The sequence below is a fragment of the Artemia sp. Qi Xiang Cuo genome, chromosome 16 (assembly GCF_049724085.1).
Source record: "Artemia sp. Qi Xiang Cuo chromosome 16, ASM4972408v1, whole genome shotgun sequence".
NCBI classification, from domain to species: Eukaryota; Metazoa; Arthropoda; class Branchiopoda; order Anostraca; family Artemiidae; genus Artemia; species Artemia sp. Qi Xiang Cuo.
The window spans coordinates 48,723,299-48,736,454 of NC_142809.1; the positions used below are offsets into that span (position 1 = coordinate 48,723,299).

Consider the following 13,156-nt stretch of genomic DNA (forward strand, 5'->3'; position numbering starts at 1 on the left):
AGAAATGCGGTCAAACAAGAGGATTTCCATCTTGCCCCTTCCCCCTTCCCAACACAATTGTAAGCATGTTTTATTTTCCCAATTTTACAATCCTTGAACTTTGCTTCCTTGAAATCTAAATACCTTAAATTGTCTCGTATGGTTACTTCACAAAGGAAAGCCATGTTTTTTGTTTCATCTTTTGTTTCTAAAATAATTGTGCTGGTTTCCACTTCTTTCGACCAGTCAACATCTACGTATCTACCACCATTTATAATAAATTTAGTGTATTCTTTAATACTTTCATCATTATTTTCTTTTAAATGCAGCATATGCCTTTTAATGATATCTAAAGAGGCGCTACTAAGTGATCCATTTAATTTCTCGCAAATTTCAGCAGCTTCTTTTCTTGATGTTTGATTAAGCAGTGCTGTCATGCAAAGGCAATTTTCTCTAACATTTCCAACGCAGTTATAAGACTTTTGATTTTTTTTTGTTCTCGCAGTCCTTGAGTTCTGTATAGTCAATGAACTTTATATTGTCTTGAATAAGAGAAACGCAAAGTAAAGAAATTTTGGTTGTTTCACTTGTTATATCTTTTACAGTTATGCCACTTTCTAAATCTTTGGACCAATCTACGACAGCGTATTTATCATCTCCAACGAAATAATTCGTCTGTTCTTTGATCATGTCACCATTTTTATCCCTAGAGTTCCTTAAAAACCTTTCGAAGATATGGAATTGTGAAGACATGAATTCTTTATTTAGCTTACCTTTATGCAATTGCATACAAATCTCAGCAGCATCTTCTTTTGATACTGGATGATTTAAAGAAGTCATACAATTGCACTCCCCTTTCTCGAAAGAGACATGAAGATATTATGCATTAAAGTGGCAGAATTTCTTATAGTTTCAACACGAAAAGAAAAAAAATTGAAGGCCATACTTTCTCGGTGGTCCCAAATTAGGGGGGGGGAGGAGGAGAGTACCTGCTTAGATTTTGAAAAATTAAAAAGAAATTTCTGGTTTTTCCTACTCATGTTATGGAAAACAAAAGCTTTATTACGGAAATAGCTTTAATAATATTGATGCAAAATTAATTCCTAAAATATTTGGGCAAGAGAGGTTGACGAAAAAACATTTTCGTCAACCTGTGTCAAACATTTCTGAGAACATTTTTTAATTTTAGTTCTCAGTTCAGGATCGCTAAAGTTATTATGTAAACTGCAAAAATAATTATAGTATCTGAGCAATAGTTTTAATTTTTTAATCAAAACTAGAAAAATAACAGAAAATGTGTAATTAGTTTCACTTATTACTTCATATAAGAAGTAATAACTGAGTAAAGGATTATTTTTTCTGGAGAAAAAAATATGTCAAAAATGGTAGAGAGCCTTCTTAAGCAAGATCAGTTACTCATCCATTTATTTTATGGGCTTTTAGTGCGCATTCTCCTCATATTATGGAGCTATATCCATGACATTTATATTGAACCAAAGTATACGGATATTGATTATGTTATTTACACAGGTGCAGCCAAGTACATTACAATGGGAGAGTCACCATACAAACAAGAGACTTATCGATATACCCCCTTGCTTTCACAAATCCTAACAGCCAATGTAATATTTGTTATATTTGACATAGTCATTTCATGGCTTATTTCTAAATCCGTGAGGTATCCAGAATATCGGCTATTCAGTGCGTTAATGTGGCTTTACAATCCTGTGGTTTTAGCTATATCCACCAGAGGAAGCTCTGAATCTTTTATCGTTTTTTTAGTACTGTGTAGTGTGTACTTCTTGAAGCAAGAGGAGTATTTGTTAGCTGGCTTTTTCCATGGGCTGGCTGTCCACTTTAAGATATATCCTCTTACTTATTCTCCTCTAATATACTTTACGCTGGGAAATAGTATTTTAACAGCGAATAAAAGGCAATCAAAGTTTCTGTTAACGACTATTGTCACTTTTCTCTCATTCACTGCTTCCTATTATAATTCTTATGGATGGGAGTTCTTAGAGGAAACTTATTTTTATCATGTATATCGACAAGATCCAAAACACAATTTTTCAGTTTTCTGGTATATTTTCTATCATTTTGAAAACATATCAGTCCTTGGGTACATACCATTCATTACACAGAGCTTTTGCATAATCTTTTTTACCTACAGATATTAAAGCCTGGTAAGTTTAGAGTTTGGCATGTTTGTCATTGTTTATTCTTTTGTCACTTTGAATAAGGTTGTTACCGCGCAATACCTCCTTTGGTACTTTAGTTTTATACCATTCATTTGGTATGATATTGAAGTTCCTGTTCAGTCATGGGTTCTTATGTTTAGTTTTTGGGTTCTAGGAATAATGTCATTTCTATTTCCTGCCTATTTACTAGAATTTCGACATTTAAATGTTCAATTTTTTGTATTTTTAGGATGTCTTTTTTTCTTCGTATGTACTTGCTATATTCTTGAAGTAATGGTGAAATCATATATTCCCCGTGATAGAAGCAGTTGGAAAATTAAATAATCATCAATGTACGCTCCCAAAGCTTAAACTATATTGAAGGGATTTTCACAATCAGGGACGGGACTAATAGTTTAATAAATAAACGTGTTTTCAGCTCTAAATTTCTTGATTTTGTGCAATTTACGAAGAAATTTTTTCAAACAGACTTTTGTTTTGGCTTTCTAATGATTCCTCGAAAAGGCTTTCTGCCATTGCATAGGTACAGGTACAAGGGCTATCAAAGGTATGCCGGATTTTCCGTTTTGTGACTCCTGCATGCCCTAATGTCCTGAGATTCTCTTCTTCACTAGTCCAATTATAATGAATTGGTTGAGAGAGTAATGTCGCCGATCAAAATTCATTACTGTTTACGAACTTGAAACCCACTGCTAGTTCTATCCTCGAATAGCTAAAACATTTGACAAAGAATCTTTCATATTTTGTATTTACTTACATGAGCATAACGTGGTCAATCGAGCATTTTTCGGGGGGGGGGGGGTAGACACCGGCCACCATTTTTAGGTTTAAAAAATAAACACAGTAAATCTTACAAAAGCATCTTTGTCGGATTTAGGCGAAGAAACTATTGAAGTAAACATGTGTTAAAAAACGGGGTATTAAGTATAGGTTTACCTCACATCTCTATCAGGGACAGATCCGGGGGGGGGGGGGGCAAATGTCCCAGGTGGCATACCTGGGGATGGTAAAACAAGCTAAAGAGCAAATTACAAAGAAAAAATTGCCGAAACAAGACCATATTCAATGTTTGTATTTATCTAAATTACAATTTACAAGTGTTTTATCAAGCATAATTGCGTGCTTTTAGTAGCCTCTGGTCTTTCCTTCCTGTTTTGCTTTAAGGGCTTATTTGTGCATTAAGATGATAGAGCGATGTAATGGACACGGGTGAAACTTCAACGTTTGTCTGTTGCCCAGCTACGTAGGTATACTTGGTAGGCCCTCCCTGTTAACAATTTTAAGATATTCCAGGGACATTAATTTGAAAAAGGAAGGGAGGCAATGATTTTACCATTTTAAAATGAAGACTAAAAAAATGTATTTTTTATGTTCAAAATCCGTGGATTATATTCCAGCTAACGTGTCTAATGACACAGTGACACTTTTATTTCGTTTGATCATTTGCAGTAAAATTTATACTTACGTCATTACTCCACGTCGAAACAGTGCTGTAATAAAAGTGGTAAGCTTTAAGCTACAGAAACCAACAATAATGGTTTCTCAGGAAACTTAGCATAATCATAACTTTGCCCACATTTTTTTTTGTTTACATTTAACGCTTAAGCGACTCAGTGGCAGTGAAAGAGGTGAATAAAAAAGTCTTTCTAACATCTAAAAGCCCGCCATGATTGGTATTGTGACTGGTTTTAATTGATGGATAACGATTGTCTTGCAATGAAAGGAGAGACAGTAGGAAGAAAAACAATACAGGAAAGAATAATAAAGAAAATAGAGACAAAATGCTAAGAAGAGGCGGGTTTGAATATGGACTGTTCGAATCATCCTGTACATGAATTAAGACAAGGTGTGATCTGTTTTCCGTAATTTTTGCATAAGCTTCATAAGATATATAAACCTTATTACTCTTGTTGCACCATTCATGGGGAGGCTTAGTATGACTTAAATTTGTCCATTGAAATTAAGATCAAAGGTTTAATGCAAATTGGTAATTTGTGAACATCTCATCATAAAATGCAGCGCTGGTAGAAATAGCCTAAATATAATGAATTTCGAACTTCTCATAAGAAAGTATGCTTTCGATATATTTGCCTATGGACTTGATTATTGTAGGCAAACTGATCATTAAAATAATTTTATTATGAAAAAATAGAAAGTTCAAATAAGCAAATTCTTGAAATCAGGCAGTACCCTTCTCTTGCCCCGAAATGACGAACCTGTGTGTGAGGTCAAAACCAGTGACCAATTCAGGTACACCTTAACGAGATGGGGAAAGTAAAACCCTAATTTGGGAAATTTGGCTTGATTGCTCATTTCAACACCCCTATTATTTCCTAGTTCCCCAGTGGCATTGTAGAAAAGAAAAAAAGGTACATCAGGGTTTCAAGCACTTTTTTGAAATTACAAAAATATGTTTTAATACTTCACTGTTTAAGTAAACATAAACAGTATTTATCATTATTCCTGAATAAATTTTGAATTTGAGCAACACAATTTTTTTCACTTGTAAGCTTTGTTTAATTTTTTCATTAACAAAGGAGACTAGTGGGAACATTCAAGAAGAAAATTTCAGGCATCCGGTTAAGGGTTTTTGGCCATAGGCTACACGACAAAAAGAGTCCTATTTTTGGCACCATATTCAACGTTATGCTGGTTCTGTCAGGAAAAAATTATGCTAAGCATCATGTAAACATTTGCTTCCATGTGAGGTCTTAAAACGCTTCCTATGGAATTATAACCTATAATTCCTAAGAATAGAGTCAGATTAAAACAAAAAGTACACTATTAGAACCATCTTGTCCCAAAATCCTATGTAGAAATTATACCGTCTCTAGGCTTGAAAAACAAGGAAATTATATTGGCTTGAAAATCAAGAAAAGTGACTGCAACCACGATATTCTGCATAAACGGCATCTTTTTTCTTTCCGTTTTCTTTCTCCTCATATAGCGGGGCACTGGAATAATTATAGAGCTGCATAATGGTTCATTTTAACTTGAATCGTTATATCTCGTTCCTTTGGTAATAAAAAATAAAAAAGTTTTTAAGATAGAGTCAATTTGGACAAAAAACTGCATTTCCATGTAAAAACTTGATGAATGACGTTACAATCGTATAGGTTATAACCATATATGACGTAATATCTGGGTTGCAGCGGTAGCTAGAAACGTAGTAAGAGACGATCATGCCCCATAGTAAAAACTGAAATAACCCATACCTCCTAAAATAGAGTCATATCAAAACAAAAGTACACTATTAGAACCACCTATTCAAAAACTACTACATGAGAAACTTACCATCTCTTGGCTTGAACAACAAGGTAAAATATATAGGCTTATAAATCAATAAAATTGGTTGCAGCAACGATTTTCTGCATATATGGCATCTTTTTTATTTTTTCCGTTTTTTTCCTCCTCATCTAGCTGGGCACTGGAAAATCATAAAGAACTGTATAATGGCTCATTTCAAAAGAAAATGTAACATCTGGTGGCTATTGTAGCTGAAATAAAATAGTATTTAAAATTGAATCAATTTAGACAAAAAACTGCATTTTCGTTTCAAAATTGATAAATGACGTTATTATCGTTTGCCTCGTAACCATATATGGCGTATACAAATTTTATACACGCTTAACCTTAGACAAGATAATAATATAAGAAATATATAATTACAAGAATCAATATTTTACGATAAGCTACCTTTTTCTATAACACTGCAGTAGAAATTGGTTATTTTTAACATTATAAAAGCATTTATGAAAAGCATTTCTGGTAATGAAACTAGAAATGTTGAATTAGTTAGAACGCCAGTTCCAGTTACTACCAGATCTAAATTTTTGTACTAGGTATATTGGTCCTGAAGTGTGGAACAGGCTTTCGGCGGAAGTAAAAGGTAAGAAGGTTCTTAAGGAATTTCGTGCTTCTTTGTGATGTATTTGTTTTAACCGGTATTGTAGATAGGTATAAGGTGATTGATCTGGGAGTGAGCATATGCTTGTGAATGTTAAAAGACAAAAATTTTCTTGTATGTTGATTGATGTGATAGTCGGTATATGAAAGGAAACATGATGAATCATAAAGTGCGAATGTTGGATTCCTCTATCATCCCTGTAAGAAAAATGTATTATCCTTAGAATGTTGATTAATTGTTTAGTAGGGGTGGGAGGACAGGAGGAGTCAGAGAGTATTATTTCCCCGAGGAAGTGTATAAGTAGTTGAAGTTTTCCTTTTTTCGGGTCATCCCAAACACTCTAATATGCGTCAGGACCTATTTTGATATTGTTGGTATTATATGCAGTTTTGTTTTTTTTAGCATTATATGGAGATTCGTATGTTTTTTTTTTACCCATTTGTTAATAAAAAAAAATAATTTAGATAGAGGTATGTAAAATGCAGTAATTGGTTTAGTGGTTTTGAAATTAATCCCCTAATAAAATTGTAGTGGCATACAAGTGTACTTATTGCGGTTTTAACAAAAGGGTGAAGTAAAAAAGAAAATTATGAACCCTTGATTAGTGCAAGCTGGTGAAGCTTCTTTTTTTTCTATAGAAAAGAAGATGTCAAAAATGGTAGAGCGCTTGCTTAAGCAGGATCAGTTACTCATCCATTTATTTTACGGGCTTTTAGTGCGCATTCTCCTCGTATTATGGAGCTACATCCATGACATTTATATTGAACAAAAGTATACGGATATTGATTATGTTATTTACACAGGTGCGGCCAAATGCAATCAATGGGAGAGTCACCTCACAAACAGGGGTATATTGATATACCCCCTTGCTTTCACAAATCCTAACAGCCAATGTTTATATAAGTAATGCATGTGAAAAGATAATATTTGTTATATTTGACATAGTAATTTCATGGCTTATTTCTAAATCCGTGAGGTATACAGAATATCGGCTAATCAGTGCGGTAATGTGGCTTTACAATCCTGTGGTTATAGCTATATCCACCAGGGGAAGCTCTGAATCTGTTACAGTTTTTTTAATGCTGTGTAGTGTGTACTTTTTGAAGCGAGACGAGTATTTGTTAGCTGGCTCTTTCCATAGGCTGGCTATCCACTTTAAGATATATCCTCTCACTTATTCTCCTCTAATATACTTTGCGCTGGGAAATAGTATTTTAACAGTGAATAGAAGGCAATCAAAGTTTCTGCTAACGACTATTGTCACTTTTCTCTCATTCACTGCTTCCCATTATAATTCTTATGGATGGGAGTTCTTAGAGGAAACTTATTTTATCACGTATATCGACAAGATCCAAAACACAATTATTCAGTTTTCTGGTATATTTTCTATCATTTTTGAAACATTTCAGTCCTAACTTGAAAGGCAGCAAAATAAAGCACTGCGTATTCTGAAAACTTTCATTCCCTCCCCAATATCCCTACCATAAAAATTGCCAATTAAAAATGTATATTCGTTCCTTAATATATTACCAATAGAATTTTTATTATCTTTTCATGGTTTGATGTCTTGTGTCAAGTATTTTGCTCAAATTCTACAGAAAATTATTTTGGCTATGGATCTATTTAATAAATTTGAGCACTATTATGGAACGAGGGGATATTTTAAGTATATTGAACCCTGAGCTTGCACTGAGAGATCTAGGTTCTCACTCAGGCACTGCATAACCAAACTTTGGAATGTGCATGGGTTGGGTCTCCATATTAGTCTTTCTGTTGGTACACTGTGGGGTCATTTAAAAAATCTTTTACTAACCCTTTTATCATTTTATTTAATTTCATTTTTTTTAATTTTTTTTTTAATTCAGTTATGGTCTTCCCGCTGGCACATTCTATTGGTAGGGTTTCCCCACGGCTTCACTTCACTATTTTTGGTGTTTTGTTTTAGTTTGTTCTCCATTTGGCTGCTGGCTTGGGGCGATGCTTGTTAAGTCTTACATTTTTCTTTCTTTTTTATCTATTTACAAAAGTGTGATTATGTACAAATGCAGTTATATATTATGTTTTTGTTGTTTTTATTTGTTATTGGTTGCCTGGTAATACGAGCTAGACTCTCAGCCGGGCATACCCATATTGTAGTTGTATTTAGTTTATAAATAAAAGAACCTGAACCTGGGGTACATACCATTCATTACCCAGAGCTTTTGCATAATCTTTTTTACGCACAGATGTTCAAGCCTAGTAAGTTTAGAATTTGGTATGTTTGTCATTGTTTATTCTTTTGTCACTTTGAATAAGGTTGTTACCGCGCAATACCTCCTTTGGTACTTTAGTTTTATACCATTGATTTGGTATGATATTGAAGTTCCTGTTCATTCATGGGTTCTTATGTTTAGTTTTTGGGTTCTAGAAACAATGTCAATCTACTTCCTGCCTATTTACTAGAATTTCAGCATTTAAATGTTCAATTTTTTGTATTTTTAGGATGTCTTTTTTTCTTCGTATGTACTTGCTATATTCTTGAAGTAATGGTGAAATCATATATTCCCCGTGATAGAAGCAGTTGGAAAATTAAATAATCATCAATGTACGCTCCCAAAGCTTAAACTATATTAAAGGGATTTTCGCAATCAGGGACGTGACTAATAATTTAATAAATAAACGAGTTTTTAGCTCTGAATTTCTTGATTTTGTACAAGTTACGACGATAATTTTTTTCAAACAGACTTTTGTATTGGCTTTCGAATGATTCCTCGAAAGGGCTTTCTTCCATCGCATAGATACAGGTACAAGGGCTATCAAAGGTATCCCAGATTTTCTGTTTTGTGACTGGCCTGCATGCCCTATTTTCCTGAGATTCTCTTGTTCATTAGTCCAATTATAATGAATTGGTTGAGAAAGTAATGTCGACGATCAAATTTCATTACTGTTTACGAACTTGAAACCCACTGCTAGTTCTATCCTCGAATGGCTAAAAAATTCGACGAAGAATCTTTCATATTTTTTTTACTTGCATGAACATTACGTGGTCAATCGAGCATTTTTCCGGGGGGTGGGTGAACACCGGCCACCATTTTTAGGTTTAAAAAATAAACAGAGTTTAAAAAATCTTACAAAAGCATCTTTGTCGGATATAGGCGAGGAAACTATAGAAGTAAACATGTGTATTAAAAAAACGGGGTATTAAGTATAGGTTTTACCTAACATCTCTATCAGGGACAGATCCAGGGAGGGGGAAATGCCCCAGGCAGTAAACCCGGGGACGGAAAAACAAACTAAAGAGTAAATTACAAAGAATAACTTGCCGAAACAAGACCATATTCAATGTTTCTATTTATCTAAATTACAATTTACAAGTTTTTTCTAAAGCACAGTTGGGTGCTTTTAGTAGCCTCTGGTTGACTGGTATTTCCTTCCTGTTTTGCTTTAAGGGCTTATTTGTGCATTAAGATGATAGAGCGATGTAATGGACACGGGTGAAGCTTCAAAGTTTGTCTGTTGCCCAGTAACGTAGGTATACTTTGTAAGCCCTCCCTGTTAACAATTTTAAGATTTTCCAGGGACATTGATTCACAAAATCAAGGACCTTGTGCCACAGGGAATGAATTTCAAGCTTTACTTTGACAATTTTTAAAAATCTATTGACCTTATTCATGTTTTACGCACCAATCACGGGATTGAATCATGTGGGACGATAAAGAGTAATCGAATGAAAGGTGTAGTTTTAGAAAGTGATGCATCATTGAAAAAAAGGGTGTGGAAGCTATGATAATAGAATTAAGAGGTACGCAGAAGTCTCCATTGTGGTGGTTTGACATAAACCAGTGTATATGTTCCTCATCGTACTCTGCCGTAGCTCTAGTCGACCAGTATCAAAGGTGCGATGGAAGTACTCGTAGCCATGTCGTGGTAGAACGCCCATGGGTTGTCCGTGAGCACAACAAGTCTATGGGGGGCGTAGACTTGTCTGATATGCTTCTGGAGTTCTACCGCACTGACATACGGTCCAAGAAATGGTACATGCGGATAGTGTATTATTTCCTTGACTTAGCTGTGAACAATGCTTGGCTTCTACAGAGGCAAGTGTGTGAAGACCTGGTTAAGTAGCATATGTCCTTGATGTAGTTCAAGATCGATATTTGCAGATCATTGATAGTGTCAGGAGTTGTCAATAGTCCTCGTGCTGGTCGACTCTCTGTCAGTGCTCCTACAAAGCGAAACACAAAAACTACAGAAGCAGGTAGGCCGTCAGAATCCGTGTGATATGACACTGCTGGCCATCTACCCGACATAGTTGAAAAGGGACGTTGCCGGTACGAAAAATATGCAAGTGGTGCAACTAGCCGAATTCTCTGCGTTAAATGCAAGATTCGGTTGTCTCTGAATGGAGACAGAAACTGTTTTATGAACTTCCATATTAAGTGAAATGAATCTTTTTTATCCTAAGGTGACCATATGGTAACCATTTCTATTTCAGTCTTCTGAATGAAATAAATAATTGAAGTTGAAATTAAGTTGAAACGAAGCTTACGTTAATTATTATTGTAAGGTTTCAGAATTTTTCAAGCACTCCTTCAATGTTCAGGTCTGAAAGGGTTAAATTATTCAAGTATCTTCATCTTGAATAATGGTATAATGCACAAACGACATTTTAATATATTTTTCTTGACATCTTACATCTTCCCAAATTCAAATTACAATTTCGATTTTATTTATTCAATGACTATTAGATAGGCTCGTTCTTAATTTGTCAGCAAAGTTTCCAAATAATTTTTAATCAACCAATTTTGAAGACATTAAGAAGTATATTTTTATTTTAAACCATATTTTTAATGTACAAGCTTACGAGTATAAAGCACAATAGCAAACGTAAAAACATCTGAAATGCTAATTAAAGATATTTAAACGACATTTTAATATATTTTGCTTGACATCTTACATCTTCCCAAATTCAAATTACAATTTCGATTTTATTTATTCAATGACTATTAGATAGGCTCGTTCTTAATTTGTCAGCAAAGTTTCCAAATAATTTTTAATCAACCAATTTTGAAGACATTAAGAAGTATATTTTTATTTTAAACCATATTTTTAATGTACAAGCTTACGAGTATAAAGCACAATAGCAAACGTAAAAACATCTGAAATGCTAATTAAAGATATTTAAACGACATTTTAATATATTTTGCTTGACATCTTACATCTTCCCAAATTCAAATTACAATTTCGATTTTATTTATTCAATGTCTATTAGATAGGCTCGTTCTTAATTTGTCAGCAAAGTTTCCAAATAATTTTTAATCAACCAATTTTGAAGACATTAAGAAGTATATTTTTATTTTAAACCATATTTTTAATGTACAAGCTTACGAGTATACAGCACAATAGCAAACGTAAAAACATCTGAAATGCTAATTAAAGATATTTAAAAGCCAAAACTAAGAGTTGCAACAGATAGAATATATATAAATACCGATTTTGCTTTTAAATTCAAAAACAGACTTTTCTATTGTTTACGTGGTGGATTGTCGACACGGTTGTAAAGTTTATTAATTAAGCTTTTAACTATATCCAAATTTATCATAAGAAAGTGATTTTGGCGTCGCTTCACCAAGCGTGATATTAGTGTAATTACATTTTTTCTGCACTGCACTTAGTGCTAAAGAGCGTACTAGGAACAGAAAAAAAAATGTTATGTTTAAATTGCCCAAATGCCTGTAAAGTATCTATAATAAAATAAAATATATCAATGATTGTTAGAGGAAGTACCTATAAATGAAATATGCTGACAATGTGGCTGGGGGTGACCATTTTCTGAGAAAATTATCTTGTGTCCTGATCCCCAAAACGGAAATCTTGCTTATGCTCCCCATAGTGGTGTCAGGGTGGACCGTCTATGAATTTGTACAATCTTAACCTTATCTGAGACAGCCACCAAGGGTCATTTTGAGGAGTGGTGCCTTACGACAGAGCTATAGAATAGTAAACAACGTAGTATTGCAACTGGATTCTTATTAATAAATAGTTCTTTCTGTGTTTTAAATTACACTGGTTAACCGTTTTGGATGAATTGATTTTTTAGGTAAGTCATTTCAGAGTTTCAAAAATATTAACAAAATAGTAGTATTTCAAAATTGAAAAGTGAAAAGCCAAATTAAGGATAAAGCAAACAGAAATAAAGCTTTGTAATAGTGAAAGTTTAAACCAGAATATTAATAATGTGAGCCACTTCTTGATTTTATTGTGTCACCATTGGTTCTATACAACCACCCTGGAAAAAATACAAATTCTTCCTTCGATCGTCTCTGTGGCCAAAAATGTCAATAAGCGAATTTTTAGAAAAAAAAACTGTTTAGCCTATTTCGAGGCCAGGCCTTAGAACTTGGTACGAGGAAGGCTCTTGTTGTCGCTTGTCTTCTAACTGAGGATAGTTTGAACATAGTTTGAACATAGTTTGAACAAAATACCTGTTCGGTCAAAGGTTAATATATTAAATTTTTTGAGCATAAAATACAGGGGTGGATTATGATTTTCTACAGTTTGAAAACAATAATAATTTCTTAGACCACACTGCTTTTCCATTAAAAACAAAAAAATTTTTTAAACAAGAAAAACGGGTTTTAATTTTCTATGAAGCAGTGAAATACAAAACAATTAATTATGCACAAAAGCTCCGTTTTTTTAATATTTCGGCCCCACATCCGGGAGCCTTTCTCAACGGAAAAAAATAAAATAAAATAAATAAATAAAAAAAAAAAAAAACTTAACTTACATCACAATAAAACATACTAAACACATAAAGAGAAAGAAAAAAACAAAAGAAAAAATATAAATAAATAACAAACAAAAGTCACATATTAAATAAACACTTCCATGTACTGAATGTCTATAATGATTCAATTTTTTTTTTTATTTTAATATTTCGGCCCCACATCCGGGAGCCTTTCTCAACGGAAAAAAAAAATAAAATAAATAAATAAAATAAAAAAAAATTTAACTTACATCACAATAAAACATAGTAAACACATAAAGAGAATGAAAAAAACAAAACAAAAAATATAAATAAATAAGAAAC

The 13,156-nt window shown here is 33.4% G+C and overlaps 2 pseudogenes; both read left to right on the forward strand.

Moving 5' to 3' along the window:
• The first annotated feature begins 1,352 nt into the window (after nt 1-1,352).
• Nucleotides 1,353-2,501, forward strand: LOC148943037 (GPI mannosyltransferase 1-like; annotated as a pseudogene).
• A 4,590-nt stretch (nt 2,502-7,091) lies between these two features.
• On the forward strand, nt 7,092-8,526 carry LOC148943038 (uncharacterized; annotated as a pseudogene).
• The last annotated feature ends 4,630 nt before the right edge of the window (nt 8,527-13,156 follow it).